The sequence below is a fragment of the Equus asinus genome, chromosome 2 (genome assembly GCF_041296235.1).
Source record: "Equus asinus isolate D_3611 breed Donkey chromosome 2, EquAss-T2T_v2, whole genome shotgun sequence".
Taxonomy (NCBI): Eukaryota; Metazoa; Chordata; class Mammalia; order Perissodactyla; family Equidae; genus Equus; species Equus asinus.
In genome coordinates, this window is record NC_091791.1 from 26,009,525 (window position 1) to 26,026,574 (window position 17,050).

The window sequence follows — 17,050 nt, forward strand, 5'->3', positions numbered from 1 at the left end:
GAAGCCATTATTTAAGCGACTTCAGCGTAAATACTTTTGCACCTCAGAGCGTGAAATACCCCACTGCCGCACCGGCCTTTCCTGGGGGACCAGCCCCGGCACTGTCTCTGGGTTTTAAGCATGATAAAGAAGGGCTGCCATCGAAATGAAACGATTTCAAAATAATGGGGCTGCATCCTTATAAAGGCCAGGATGGGACTGAATGCCTGGCACAGCTAGAGCTGCCTATTCACATGCCACTGAGCCCCAGGTGGCGCCACGGCATAAGGAGGGTATTTTAGCAATCCTCTGGGACCAGCGTGGCTTCTATGCAACTGGAAGTATGCTGCAACGGATGAGGCTGCAGCATGCCTGAAAGGGCAAGAGGAAAAGAGCAAGGATCAAACAGGATGTTAACCTACCTGGTCCCTACCCATGTATCTTTTTCTGCACTTACTATATACACACACTATAGACACCAAGAGGAAGATGCTACCGCGTGCCTCCTGCCTTCAGGGAGATAAAATACCAAAAGATAATGAACAAAACCAAGCAGTACCTGCCGGGTTAATAATAATAGCCAGCACTTAGCGAGCTCTTACCACGTGCCAGGCACTCTGCTAAGCACTTCATCACATTTCTTATTTAGTCCTCACAAGTATCCTATGAGATGTACATGATGAGCCTCATTTTTCACAGGAGGACAGTGAGCTATAGCGAAATTAAACAACTGGCCCAACGTCACACAAGCAGCAGTTGCAGCCAGAGCTTTCTGCTTTGTAAGCAAGACCCTGCTGCTTCCAAAGGGAGCAGTTATGAGACTGAAGAGAGGGGCCCAGCCCCACTTTCTCATAAAGCCAGTTCATTGGCCGTTTCAAGTGTGAGGATCAGAAACCAATAAAAAGAAGGCAGGGCAGCCCCAGTGGGTAGTAAACAGGGCTCACCATGGCCCCGATATTTCTCTAGAGACACATCCCTACGTATCGCACCCAAGCTGTGGTCCTTTCCATATTCTCTTCTCCTCTCCCTTTCTCTTTCTTTCTATTCCTGTCTCCCTTGAAAATGAGACTCTACATCTCCCACTCAATGACTGGGCCAAAACCAACAGGAATACCAGCCACATGGGCCAGGGGAGGGTCCTCGGAGTCAACTCAGGTCATTGCTGAGCAGAGCCTGCGACAAATATGGCCTGAGAAGTCATACGAATCCAAGGTAAGGAAGGGAGCAAGAAGAGCCTGTGATAGTCCAGGACAAGCCACATCAGATCTTGGACCCAAGGTGAGAGAGTCGAGGCAGAGACAGGAAACGAGTTGTGAGGTCTGGCTTAGGTTTTGTGCCCAAGAAGAGGCTCTGAGACTAGTGTGAGTGTGAAGGGCTTATCTGGGAGGTGACTCTAAGAAGTAGAAGTAGGGGAGGGGAACAAAGATGAGGAGAGGAAGGAAGCGAATACAAGACGTGTTAATAAGTTTACCATTCGGGACAATTGGGACCCAGACACACTGGGAACTCTGGGAGATGAGGTGGAACATACCTCGGAGCTGTCCTATCCAAGGGGCTACAGAGCTGGGGTTCTTGCCCATCAACGCGTTCACAGGAAGAGTCGAGGGCTGCTCCCACATAAGATAACCCCCGGCCTTTCGCTGGCTCAGGCTGAGCAAGCTCCATCGCAGCCAGAGGAAGTCCAGAGGCAGAGAGTCTCAGGTGCTGGCAGAAACAAGCCCTGATAGGGGGTGCCTGGGATATATGACAAGGTCAGAGCCAGAGCAAACATAACTGGTCAGGAAAGAGTGTAAGGACATCGTGAAAGTCTTCAAGCTATAAAGAGGACAGAAGCACTGTGAGCTCCCCACTGCTGCCTGGCTGATGACCACATGACACAGGGATAGTGAGGCTGGGTTTCAAGGGTCAGAGCTGTGCTGATGGGAAGCAGGTCCCGTGGGCAGGTCGCTCGGGCCCTCTGCCCTTCATGGACCTGCTCTGTGGCACCTTCCTTGTCCCGGGGATGAGCTGGCTGACCAACCTGGGGATCAGACCTCAGGAAATGGGAGGGCACCCCGCCAGTCCTTGGTCCTCCTGCACCTTCTAGCTCCTCTCCCTACCGTCACTCTGCCCTCCACAGCCCCCCCATGCACTTGATCCCTGGGCTGGGGCAGGGTGATGTTGCTGCAGTGGTACCTTAGTTCTTTCAGCCCAGACCTACAGCCTGACCCTGTGATAGTGGCCCCAGAACTGTTACTCTGCAAATAATTATGACCAGGGCAAGAGGCGCAAGAGCCAATGCGAGGGCCTGAGACAGACATCTACAATTTCACATTCAGAAAAACCTAGACCTTTAAACAGAAGTGCCATTTCAGATGTCTCACTCCCTTTTTTCTTTAACCTTGGACTGAGGGAGGAATAAACCCTCTTTGATTTGTAGACTAAATTCTTTTAAAGCCAGCTTGTCCTTTTTTAAATTTATTTTTTCCTTTTGCTTGGGGCAGGAATCAGGAACCCAAAATGGGAACTGGGTACCTTGGTCAGAAGGCTCAAAATGCCAAAATTTACCATAGGGAATATCTTGCTTCCAATCCATCTTTCCTGCTAATGCAGAAGTCAAATAAGTCCATGGAGGGCTTTTTTTCCCCTAGAATTTCAGGCTCCCTAAAGACTAATTTCTCTGAAAGCTGCATTAAACTAATAGCACCATAAAAGGCCCATTGTGAGATGTAATTGGTTTGCAGGACTTTCCTATAAAAATAATAAAAAGACTGCCAAAGGCAGTTTCCAAAGGTCAATTATCTTTGTGTTGCTGGAGTTGAGTGGAGGTCAGTCCCAGAATTCCATTTTATAGGCCTATTAATCACAACTGGGCCTGCCCTGCCCATCTGACCCCATCAGCTGTCAGACAAGTCACAGGTTCCACCTTATGCTGATGGCTGAAGGGCGCTCTGGGCTCCTTCTTTCCCAGAAAGAGACTGGTCCATCGCCACAGTGAATGTAGAGCTGGAAGCTGAAGTTTTCACGACAGAATGGAAGGGAAAAAAGCGACATCCTGAGCACGAAAAAGAAAAGATGATGACTCAGTGAGTCAGGCAGGCCATGTACCAGGCAGTGTGTTTAGAGACTAGGTTAGATAGGGCCCCTGTCCCCAGGGAGCTGGAGAAGCGCCTTCGATACGGTTCTTGGTTGTATTTGACCAAAACCAATGTAAACCAGCTTAAGAAAAAGTGAAAAGTTTAGTTGGCTAACATAACTGGGAATCTGAAGGATGGCTGGATCCAAGTGCTCAAGCACCATCAACTCATTGATGAGAGAATGTTCTCATCTATCTCTGTCTCCCTGGGTCTGTCTCTGCACCGCTGGGCCTTGCTCTCAGACACGCTCTCTGCCACGTGGCGGGCAAGAAGGCATCAAACTGCCTTTGTTGCCCATTTTCTCAATTGAACTATTTCAGTAGAAAGAGACTTTCCCTCCTAGTGTTCACATATCAATTCCAGGAAGAAATGCTGGTTAGCCCTGTTTGGATCATGGCCCACCCCTGGATCAATCATTGTGTCCACGGAGCTGCAAGAATATGATTTGCTCAGACTGGGTCATTTGTTCACCCCTGTGGCTAGGAAGTCTGAAGAGACAGGGCGTGCAGCATAGTTGACAATTAACAAGATCACACGAAGTGCGGGGAAAGGAGGTTGCCCCAAGCACAGCTGCTGGCCGACAAAATCCTGCCCACCCAAGGACCACCAGTTAACTTAAGGTGTCTAAATTCCAAATAGTCCATTTGTCTATCCAACCTTCCTTTCTTCCACCCATCCACCCACCCATCCACCCATCCATCCCTCCATCCATTTACATATCTAGCAAAAGTGCTGGTTTTACAGGAACAAATTCTTCTCCTTCTTGCCCCTGCTCAAAATAAAATCTGAAAAGCAATTGCTCTTGCAGGACCCTAAGTTTCTAAAATAATGAATTATCCTCACATCCTAGAGTCTGCAAGTCTCAAAAAGGATGCATTAAAAAGTATATGAGGCTACACACCAAAATATTGACAACGGTTCTCTCGAAGTGGTGTGTGTGGCTCCTGCAGATCAGGTTTTCTAATCTTTCTGCAATGAAATTTTATTGCTGGGTAATTTTAAAAAGGAAAAAATAATTCTAAAAAACCTCTCAATCTCATTAATCTGATTCTATATGCACCAAAGAATTTTTTGGGGACTTAAACTGGTTTCCCGAGTCAACTTTGCTGTTAAGGAGAGAATAGGCTGACCGTCCAGAACTCTAAGTAGCTATGTCTTTGAGTAATAATACTTCTCAGCCATGCTAGCTCAGCAAGTCTTTAAGAGTCTTAGACACGGAAGTCTCCTGCTCACAAAGTGCTGGCCCAAGAGCCGGCCTCTTCTCCGCAAAACTTGAAGGCAACGTCCAAGGTCTGGAGGATGAAAGTGTTTGCATCGTCACAATAGGTCTGTGGTGGCTGACCACACTTGCGCTGGCCACAGAGCCATTGCTCATTAGCAGCCAAGTAAAAGCCAGTGCCTTCTCTATCATCTACAGGAGGAAGTGGTCTCGATAAAATCAGTGACTGTCCACACTGAGCATGAAAGGGATGTGCCCTTCTTGGGAACAGTGGCAGAAATGTTTCAGCCGGGGTGGGGGTCTCCATAAAGAGTCATTTCTGTATTGGGAATAAAAGTGGAAATTATCAGATCTTTGAGACAGATTAATCTTAGATCTTAATATTCTGAATAGGATCAAAGTACCTTGGTACAGTACAGTACTTTTCATGGAGTCCTTTGTCACACAGGTATGGAAATACACATTTATGTCAGTCAAAACTATTTTAAATGATTATATCCAGAGTTATCTTGGAAGAGGTAGGATTGCTGGTCAAATGAGGAATACAATTTTTAAAGGATGTTGGTGCTTCTCAAACATGAAACTGTTAAATGATCGAATACTGAGCTATATATATATAATATTCACATGGACTCTATTTCCCAGGGAAATAGCTACTATTCAGAAATAAACTTACATTTACTATTCATCTCCTATGATTTATGCATATTATTTCAAGTAGTTCCTACAACAACCCTACAGGCTTTCAAAGGTGGGAAATTAATGAATAAAACTAGTAACTGGAAGAACCAGAGTATAACCCAAGTCTGTTGACTCCATCCCATTCTTCCTTCCATGAGCCCTGTGTGCCCTTCTCAGCAACGTCCCAACTGTATCTGCTCATAACGTGCAGGTCCATAGGCATCACACGGATGATAAGCTTGTGCACTGTTCAGGTGCCCCATTTTCTGCATCAACTCCATCTTAACATGCAGGCATTGGAAAGAGATGCTGAGTGAGAAAAACTCAAAAGAAAAGGGAAAATAGAAGGTGGAGTTAGCTGAGAAAGAGTAAAATCAATTTAACTTGGAGTCCTTCCTCCACTACACAGAAAGGAGAAGCTGAGCAGTGGGTTCTGGACGAGCTTGGCCATTTCTGGCTTAAATATAACCTCTTCAGAGGAAATTTCCTCAAGTGTCAGGTGGGCACAATTCTAAAATGTAACGCTAAACATCAGCAGGGAAATAAACCCTGTGGTTATAAATCCCATAAGGAAATTGTAAAAATGTCTCCGACTAGATAACAGCATGACACACCAATGTTCCAGAAAGACAAACATAAACATAAGTTGCTACCTCTTCTTAAAAAAGAAGAGATAGTGACAGATTCACTCCAGCCACTTTGCCGAGTCCTTCCCATTAGTGCTTGGAAAGTTACAAGGCCTCTGGGCCTGTTCTCAGACATCGCTTTCTGGGAGGGGTGCTGGGCAATCTGGGTTTATTTCTTCTAATGCTCAGACTGGGGAACCTACAAGTCTTTCTTTAGAGCTTTAGAGAAAACAAGACTGACTTATCAGTAATGTGGCTTTTTTGTTGCTGTTCTTTACAATAACAAGAGGATTTGGATACACACTTGGGTTTATGAAGTATAAATCCTGTTTAAATCTATAGAGGTTAAGAAGACATGCGATGGTTCTTTGGAGACGAAAGCAGCACTGTGTCAAATTGGCCTGAACAATGTTCTTTGTTGTTGTGAGATATTGATAAATCTCCGGGTCTTCAACAAGGGGAGTTGAGAATAGGAAACTCATTTCAAATCATACCTCAGGTAGGCGTCTGAGCCAAAACAAGATGAAAGTCATTAATTTTTTTTCTATTAAGCCACCAAGCACAAGTGGAATGATTCTTTCCTTTCTTTATTTCTATCTGAAATGTTAAGAACAAGAGCCAAGATTCCTGTCCTAAATCTTCAGAATACTGAACAAAATCGTTCTTCTCCTTTTTCCTTAGCAAAAACAACAAGGTGTGAACAAAACTGTCGCTTAGTGTGGTAATTAATACAGGGAGATATAATTAGCTGCGACAAGCTTTCCTTTCTCATCTCAAACATCACTGATGCCAAGGAGACTAACATCTATATCACCGTTAGGGTAATAAGCCCACCTGATGGATAGGTGTGTTCTACCTGTCTTCATCTGGTAACACAATGTCGCAAATTAATTTCTGAACGATTTCCCAAGGCCTCTTTATAGGTGAAAAGAGTCACAGAGGCAAAATGCTTCCGCAGGCAAAGCTTCACATCAACAAACACGAACAGCCTTAGAACGAACCACTTACCTTTCTGTAACAACATAAATGTGGACAGCACCAGTAAAGCAGCCAAAAGCTGATCCTGAAACTCAGGGCAAGGCTGGAACAATCTCTGATGGTCACGAGACAGCTCCTGAGTGTTTAAGCACCTAAAGCAAGACCCGCACTGCCATCAGTCTACGTAACACCCCACAACAAAAACGATTAAAACATCATCCTTAGCAAGCTGGATTTAGATGAGGTTGTGCAAATTATTTATACTACACCTGGCTTTCCTTTTGTTTCAAGAAAACCAAGGCTGTTCAGTCAGAAAATAATATCTAGGCACGCAGGTTGCCTAGTAATAAGCACGCTGCTCCTTTAGCTGGATCATTCCATCGCTGCCCTCCACCCCTTCTCTCCATCTAAAACAAAACACAAGCTGCTGGTGGTCCTGTTACTTTCTCCCTCTGCCCAATTTCATGCCTACATCTCCCTACCTCACTTCTCACTGCTCCCTGTAGCCTACATACTTAAGTCAGTTCACTGTGGTCTTTGCTTCCCACATGTTTTTAAACTGGGAGCTGTAATGTGGTCTTCCCCACATAATCAGTTATAAGGTATAATTATTTCTTTTGGGTAGAATTACCATTCCAACAGGTTTATTAATTCTTCGGGAAACTGCAGTTGCACAATATTTGAGTTGGGAGTTCTTCTTCCAATGTATCTGCTGCGAGCTTTCTCCAGTGCACAAATCCTGTCTTTGATGGCCTGATTCAAGATCTTTTTCCCTCTGCTTAAATGCTTCAGGGTAGGTCACCATATTTGAAGCAACTTGTTGCATTGACAGACCGCAAATATCTGTAGACAATTCTGCCTTACATTTGCTGGAGGCTGTCTCCTACAACTTGAGTCATTGACACTGGTTCCACTCTCAGGTGCTCTAAAGAACAGGGGGAAATTCCCCTTCCAACTTGGTAACTCCTCAACCAGCTGGAGACAGAGATTTCCTCCCCCTTAGTAAGAGGGTTGGGCTCAAACAGCTGCAATAGCCAACAGTCGTACTAGGCAGGCTATGCAGAACTCCAGGGAATCAGAGAGCAGCTCATCCAAGAGGACCAGCAGTGACTGGCACCACGTGACCTTTGTCATAGATGAATGAAAATCCAAGGGTGCCAGATCTCTCAAATTTCCAAGTGAAGCATGAAATCTGGACTTGTACGTGAAATTCCCAGTCTTTGAAAGCTGACAACCAAGTCAGAAAATAATTTTAAACACCACGGAGGCCAAGCGAAACACATCTGCAAGCCAGATCCAAATCACAGAACACAGGTTGGAATCCATTTCTCTAAAACCTTCTCTTCTCCAAACCAGAGGTATGGTGGTTTGGATGACAATGACAAATGTTTGGCATCCTTTCTTATTTTTATTGTCCTACACGTTGGCCCGCAGAAATGGTTAAGTGTCTTGCTGACAGTATATATTTGCGCTTACCTGGAGGTTTTCCTTTTTAAACTTTTTCAACCAAGCTAATCCCCCATGTAAGGATGTCTGTATAAATACAAGTTGGATGGCTATAAGTTACTTAGATAGTTAGCCGACATCATATATCCTTGTGTGGCCTTAGGAACTTCACCTAATATCTCTGAGCTCCTATTTCCTCATCTGAACTCTGGGATAAAAAACACCTTCCTTGGTGGAACTTAATTACTACCATCCTTTCATGGGTTGAGCTTTCATTAGAGTGAACGACTCACTTCCAAAGAACAAAGTATGGAAAGAGAAAAATAGTAAATTTACAGTAGAGAAACCCAGAAAAAACTACCTTAACTAAATAATCAATGTGAACATCACCTGTGGCTACCGTGTACCACCTGATATGAAGCGATTAGAAGGGCACTTCACCTCTATGATATTCTTCTCAAAAAACCATAACTCCAATCTAATCATGAGAAAAGCATCAGACAATTTCATATTGGAGGACATCTACAGGATAGTGTTTCAAGAAGGAAGAAGTAGTCAGTTGGGTCAAATGTTGTGGACAGATCATATAAGATTAGGATGGAAAATGTTCTACTGACTTGAGTGTTTCCAGATATGTGTCTGGAGACTGAAGCTAGAATGATGGGGACTAAAGAGTGAGTAGGACCAAGGATAGATAATGGATTCTGGAAAAGAAAGAAGAGAAATTGGGGTACGAGCTGAAGGAGGATGTGAAATCAAGGAATATTGTCATTGGTTTTTGATGGGCCACGCCAATGAATATCTACAAGCTAATGGGAATGATCCTATAGAGTAGGATAGATGGATCGTGCAGGACAGAGGTAATAAAACTTGCTGAAACAGCAAGTCCTTAAGAAAGTAAGGAGATGGCATCCAGAGCACAAGAAGAGGTGGCCTTTGATAAAAGTGAAGACACTTCTCGCCTCTTAATGGGAAGGAAGTGAAGACAGGCAAAGCTTCAAGTAGACTTATAAGTTTGTTAGTGGGAAGATTATGGCTTCTACATTCTCAGTTAAGTAATGACAAATAAAAATGGCAAGCAATAGGATATATTGGAGTATATGAGGAAGCCATTTGGTATAAACCTAATTCGGCCTGACTTTGTTTTTTCCAAAAGGGCCTGACTGTGGCTGTTGAGCACGCATTGTATATCTGCTTAGACATTTCCTATGGCCAGAACAAAGGCCCTTGAGATAAAGGTGCAACTTCCCCCCCACACATTAGCATTTCCTTAGGGATAAGCATTTTTCCTTAGGCTAGGAACTGATTGCTGCACTCACCTTTGAACACCCAGCTCACCTGTGACCACTCAGCTGGAGACAACAGACTGCCACCCTGCTGTGTTCACTGAGACAGAAGACCTACCTGCTGTTTCCATCAATCGCTGTGCCGACAGAGCAGTCTCGCGACTATTGTAAAAGGGACATTTCAATCCTATGTGAAACATCCTCTCTGGGGGTATATAACCAGTCTGTGCACCCCACTTCTTTGGTGCCCTTTCTTCCTTCGGGAAGAAAGGCCCCAGGTTATAATCCTCAGATTTAAGCTCAGAATAAACTCACCCAAATTTTCATTTATAGATTGGTTATGGATTATTTTCATCGACAGTAAGAAGCAAGGCATGAGTTAAAAGTCAGAAGGTAAGGGGTGAGGAGGGTGGTAAAAAGAAGGCAGTCGGAGCACACACACACGGGGAGCCTTGCCAGTCCATTACAGCAATGCGGGAGGGTCAAGGGAGCTGAAAGTGTCTGCAACGAAATGTTGGGGAAGTGGGAGAATCCCCCCGCCCAGCCCCCCGCTTTTCCTTAAGGTTCTTATGGCTGGTCAAATAATCAAAGAGACAGGCTAGTAGGAGAAAACTAAACAAAATTTAATAGCATGTATACATGGGAGAAACCCAGAAGAAAGTGAGTAACTCATCATCTGGCTGAGGCTGCCTGTTAAAGTATCTTCAGCTACAGACAAGGAGGACGTTGGGGATAGTGATTTGGGGCTTCAAAGGGGAGGAAAACAATGTATATAGAGATGGAATGCAAATGTTTGTTAAACAGGTTTTGCTAGCCCAAAAAATGGGTTTGTTGGTGTCCTTTTAGCACACCTATTTTACATCATACTACAGCTATCATGTGGTATGGACCCCTTCCTGGAACAGGCCTTTTATGTTAAAGTCTTTTAGGCAGTTTGCAAGGGGCGGTGGAGGGCAAGGAAGGTGGTCAGATGCCCTTCCTGAGTCTTTTGAGCCTTTATTGTCATCAGCTCGAAATAGTCTGCATAACAGAGTGGCACATCTTAGGGCAGCCTGCCCTGAACCCCATCAGAAACAACAGTAACTGTGAGCCAAAACATTCCAGGTAAGGAGGGAAAGGAAGAAAAGAGATGAGTAGTGACAAAGTTGTGCAGTCTATATTTCGAAGGGCTCAACCATGTTGGAAAACTACTTGCATTGGTTATTCTAGAGCACATTTTCTAGAAGAATAGGAGGCTGCTGTCAGAGAACAGAATACTTAAAGTCAACCATTCAAAACCTGTGGAATAATTGGATGATGACCCGAGGTAGAAGGGAGGAAAAGTTGTTGGAAGTGAGGAGCTCAAGGAACTGAGAGCCCAGGGCATTGTGTGGGTCATCCACATAGTTGCTGAAGTCATCAGAAGCAATTTGAGGAATAGGCATGAAAAAGCAAGCACACAATGAGCCATGAGCTAAGTGAGGCCTTTGGGGCAGGAGGAGAATGAGCAGGAGGTGAGGAGGTAGTAAATGAAATTCAAAGGGTTGGTGGGTGATAAAGCAGGATGGCCCAACTTCAAACACAGATATTTTGAAGTAGAAAAGTGAACAATGAAAAACAATAGGATATATTGGAGTATATGAGGAAGCCATTTGGTTTAAAATTAATTCAGCGTGACCTTGTTTTTCCAGAAAGGCCTGATATGGCCTACTGAGCATGCATCGTATATCTGCTTTAAACATTTACAATGTCCCAAAGACAAGAATGATGCCCTTAAAGACAGGGATGTATCTCCCCCCACTGCCCGATATTGACCTTCTTTAAGAATAAGTATCTCTTCCTAGAAACGAAGGATTAGTTACCAACCTGCTAAGTTCACCTTGTGACCGTTGACCTGCTGTGCCAGCAAAGCTATCTTGTGACTCTTATAAAAGGGATATTCCTGTTGTATGTGACGTATGCTCTTTGTTCTGAGATGGTATATAACCACTCTGTACACCCCACTTCTTTGGTGCCCTTCCTTCCTTGGGGAAGGAAGCCCCTGGGCTATGGTCCTCAGACCTGGCTCATATAATAAACTAACCTTGATTTTGATTTATAGCTTGATTGTGGATTATTTGTGTCAACAAAAGCATAGGAATTAAAGTAGAAATGAAGAGCAAGGATGACACCTACTCCATATCCTCAAACTGAAGAGCAAAGAGTATGTGAGATTTAAGAAGAAAAAGATCTCCACTCAAGACAGCTACAAAGGAAGCAGGGGTGGGCCAAGTCTCCATTAAGGCAAGGAGAAAAGGAAGAGAATTTCCATTCAGAATAAAAGGTTGAGGATCTAGGAAGTTTGTTGATCACAGGTCATAGTTTAAAGGGCACAGTAAGAGAGGGGAGAGATAAGCTATTGGGTCAGTTTGAGCAAGATGACAATGGGATGGCTGGCGGAGCTGTGCTTCCATCAGAGATTGAGGAAAACCTCAGTGTCATGATGTGAGGCATGAGAGGATTAGTCAGAGGCATATTAGTTCAAGTCTTGCCTCTGAAAATCGAGCGCCATGACCCAGGAAGCCACTTCCTCTCTCACTAGTGAGGCCCCATGGGTCTGAAGAGGAGCTTCTCTTGAGCAGCCATTCTCAAGCCTGGCTGCACATGGGAGCTTTAAAAAATCCAGATGCCCACATCACACCCAAGCCAATGAAATCAGAGTCTCTGGGGGAGGAACCCAGACATCAATATTTTTTAAAGTTTCCCAAGTGATTCTCATGTGCAACCAGATTTGAGAATGTGGGTTTCACTTCCAAAGGTTCTGGGGCGGGGCCCAGCCATTGTGATGGTGGCCATGCTGTTATTGTTACACTCATTAAGTCCCTTTGCATCATCACAATGAGAAGGCGGAAAGGGAATTGTTTTTGTTTAAATGGCAAATAACAGTGTTATTTTGGAACTGGAGGAAAGAGTTCCTAGCATTCTTTCTCAGATTAAGTGTAAGAAAGACCAATCACTTATGTGAAAGAGACAGAATTGGCACAATGTACTTTAATAGCCATTCAATCTTCTAATACCTATTTAAAGAGCATAATAGGGAGCATTCTTGACTATAGCCATTCAGACAGCAGTTAAGAAATTTTCACAATGTTTATTATCCATTCACCTGACCTCTTAGGACAATACTTTAAAACCTTCCAGGCAATTATTAGGAGCAAGGAGATGGTCTTTAGATAATAACAGTAATTAAAGTTGACAGTTATTGAGCACTTACTATGTGTTAGGCTCTGTGCAAATATCACATGTGGTCTCCTGGAATCCTCATAACAATCCTAGGAGATGGGCACTGCTATTATGCCCATTTTACAAAAGAGAGTCCCAAGGCTGGAGAAGTTACTTAACCTGCCTGAGATCAAACAACTCTAATGGGAAGGGTATGGATGCAAATTTAAATGTCTCTCTGGTCCCAAAACCTGTGTGCTTTTATCCACTATGCCATCCTGTCCACTTACAAGATTCCACAAGACATGAAAGAGAATAGGATTGCGGGCAAAGATGGAGGCATTTGCTTTAGAAAAGTAGAGACATGCTCTGTTCCCTGATAGAATGAAAAGAGAATGGGTAGCTGGGGAAAAGGACATAAAGGAATTTGAAAGTGAAGGGGAGAAAAACTTAAAAATTCTAAAATTTACAAGGACACATTTATATTTCCTAAAGTGCTTAGCACAATAAATTGTATACAGTAGAAATGCAAAGCACGCTGTCGACTGAATATTTTTTTCAATTGTCATTGTATTATTAAATGAGAACTCTTAAGGGAAATAGTTGATTTGTCAAAGGACTCTGGAAAGTTTTTGTTCATTTTTTAAATTCTCATATGTTTATAATCATATTGTTTGTATAAATATCTTAGAAATATAATATAAACATAAACATAAGAAACATATGTTTCTTATGTATAACATATACATATATATACATAAGAAATATGTACATAAGATATAACATAACATATAATATAAACATAAGAAAGAAAGAAAGAGGAAGAAAGAAAGGAAAGGGGTAGGGAGGGGGGAGGGAGGAAAGAAGGACACATTCTTCCTACCAGTATAAAGACAGCTAATAAATGGAGAAGGAATAATAGATTAAGAAAATCACCATTTAGCAAAATATTATAATTGCTGTTGATTTAGGAAAGAATCATCAATTGTTCTAAAACTAGTGGGTAAAGTTTAAAGAGGAAAGAACATTGACATAGTTTCAAATTATTTACCTACTAGATATTTAGTAGTTACAACATATTGAAGAGTAAATTTACAGTGCAGAAACATGAAAGATAGCACTTAAGCAAATTATTACACTTAACATGGTCAGTAATGGGACCAACCATCTGCCTCCTGATATGATGCATTGAGAAGAACTCAGCATCACTTGTGCCAAAGCATATGACCTAAAGGAAATCATAATAAAACATTAAATAAAATCATGTTGAACTTGAAAAATAACCTTTAGTGCCATAAAATACAAGGAAAGACTCAAGATCTGTTTCAAATTAAAGGGGTCCAAAGAGATACAGAAACTAAATATAACATATGGTATCGGATTTTCATTTGCTATAAAGAACATAATGGGACAATTTGTAAAATCTCAATAAAATCTGTAGATCAGAAAATATTATTAAATCTGTGTTAATTTTCTGGGGTTGATTTTATTGGAGTTATGTGACAGAGTTCCTTGTTTTTAGGAAATACACTCTGAAGTATATAGGGATAAAGAGACATCATTTTTATAACTTACTCCTAAATGGGTTTAGAAAAAAATAGATAAATGAATAAAGCAAATGTAGTAAAATGATAACAATTGGATAATCTGAGTAAGGGTATGAATGAATTCTCTGTACTATTCTTGCAACTTTTCCGTAAGTCTAAAAATAAGTGAAAATAAAAAAATTTTGTTGAATAAGCCTCTAAGGTAATCACAAGCAATGTAACTGTCTACAAAACAAACCTGCCCCCGTCTTTAAAGGAAGACAACAAAATCTAGACACTCAACAGTGTAATACTCACAATATCTAGCATACAATAAAAAGTTACCAGATACGCAAAGATGCGGGAAAATATGACCCAAACCTGGAGAAAATTCACTCAATAGAAATAGCCATAAATTACAGAGAGATAATATAATTAGTAGACAGGGATTTCAAAACAGCTATGGTCAATATGCTCATGAATGTAAAGGAAAGCATAAAGTACAGAGGAGAGAGATGGGAGATATAAAAAGTAACCAAATGAAGCTGCTAAAGCTGAAAAATACAATATCTGAAATAAAAAATTTACCGAAGGGGGTTTAACCACAGACTAAACACTGCACAAGGAAATACTAATAAAACTTTGAGACATAAAAATAGAAACTATCCAAAGTGAATAACAAAACAAAAGACTGAAAATAAACAAACAGAGGAAGCAAGGCCTATGAGATGCCATCAAACTGTCTAACATAAAAGCAATAGGATCTCAAAAAGAGAGTGAGCACAAAAAAACTTGAAGGAATAATGTCCAGATTTTTTCCAAATTTTATGAAAACTATAAGCTTACAGATCCAAGAATCTCAATAACCTCCAAGCAGTACAAACACTAAGAAAACCACACCAAAGCATATCATAATCAAATCCTAAAAATCAGTTATAAGGACAAATTTTGTAAAGCAAAAGACACATTACATTCAGGGGAACAAAGATATGAGCATTTATAAACTTATAATCAGAAATAATACCAACCAGAAAATAACATAAAAACAACAGAAGGAGAGGCTGGTAAAAGGGAACAAACTTCCAGTTAGAAGGTGACTACGGTCTGAGGATCTAACGTATAATATGGCAACTATGGTTGATAACACTGTATTGTATAAGTGAAATTTCCTGAGAGTAGAACTTAAATGTTCTCACCCCCAAAAAATGCTCTCAGGCCCCCAAAAAGGTAAAAACATGAGGTGATGGATGTGTTAATTAATTTGATGGAGGGAATCCTTTCACAACGTAGATGTGTATCAAACCATCACATCCTACACTTGAAATATCTTACAATTTTATTTGTCAATTATACCTCAGTAAAGCTGAAAATAAACTCAGTACAAAAGCAGACAGGGAAAGAGGAACCATGAGCAGAGGGGACAAATAGAAAACAAACCCCAAGATGGTAGACACAAACTAAACAATATTGATAACTGCATTAAATGTGACTGGTCTAATACCACCAATTAAAAGGGCAAGATTCCCATATTGAACTTAAAAGAAAAAGCAATAGCCAACAATGTTCTATCTACAATAGGCATATTTTAATATAAAGATACCAATAGCCTAAAAGTAAAAGGATATAAAAAGATAGAATATGAAAACACTAACAATAAGAAAGCTAGAGTGACTATATGAATATTAGAGAAAGTAGACATTGAGACAACCAATATTACCAGGAATAGAGATATTTAATAATAATAAGAGGACCAATTTATCAAGAAGACACAATCCTAAATGTCTATGCACTAATTTCAAAGCTTCAAAATATATGCAGCAAAAACAGACAACAGTGAAAGGATAAATAGACAAAACCAAAATCAAATTGGGAGATTTGACACTCCGTTCTCAGTAATTGATAGAACAAGTAGGCAGGAAATCAGTAAAAATGTAGAAGACTCGAACAACACTAGCATGTGACTTCACCTAATTGACATTTATACAACATTCCACCCAACAAAAGAAAAATACACATTCCTTTCAAGTGCACATAGAACAAGCACCAAGATAGTCCATATTCTCGCCCATAAAACAAGTCTCAATAAATTTGGAATGATTCAGTGTATACATGTTCTCTGATGACAACAGAATTAAATTAAAAATCAGTAACAAAAAGATATCCGGAAGAGCACCTAAATGTTTGGCAACTTAAAAACATGATTCTAAACAGCCCAGGAGTCAAAGAAATAGTCATAAAGGAAAGTAGAAACCAATTGAACTGAATAATAATGAAAACACAACATATTAAAATTTGTGAGATGCATTTAAAACAGAGCTTAGAGGGAAATACATATCTTTAAAGCACATATTTTTTAAAGAAGGAAACAGCTAAAATCAATGACCTCAGGAAACTATAAGAAGAAGAGAAGAACCCAAAGTAAGTAGAAGAAAAAAAATACTAAGTATTAGAGCAGAAATCAATGAAATAAAAAACTGACAATAGAGAAAAATCAATGAAATAAAAAGTTGGTTCTTTGGAAAGATGAATAAAATTTTATTGATAAACTCCTAGCTAGACTCTCATAAAGAAAGAAAGAGAGAAGATTCAAATTCCCAACATCCAGAATGAAATAGGGAGGACCTGTACAGATTGTAGCAATGGTAAGGGTAGTAAAAGAATATTTTGAACACCTTTATGTCAATAAATTCAAGTTAAATGAAATACACAAATTTCGTAAAAGATACAAATTATCAAAAGTGCCACAAGATGAAACAGAAAATCTGAATAGCCCTACATCTATTTAAAACCTTCCCACAAGAAAAATGATAATTTCAGATGGCTTTACTGGCAAATTATATCAAATATTTAAGGAAGAAACAGTACCAATCCTACACAAAGTATTTCAAGAAATAGTGGAGAAGGAGCATTTCCCAGTTCAGTTTATGAGGCCTGAAAAACCTTGATACCAAAACCAGACAAAGACATTACAAGAAAAGAAAATTACAGACCAAGAACCCACCTGAACATAGTT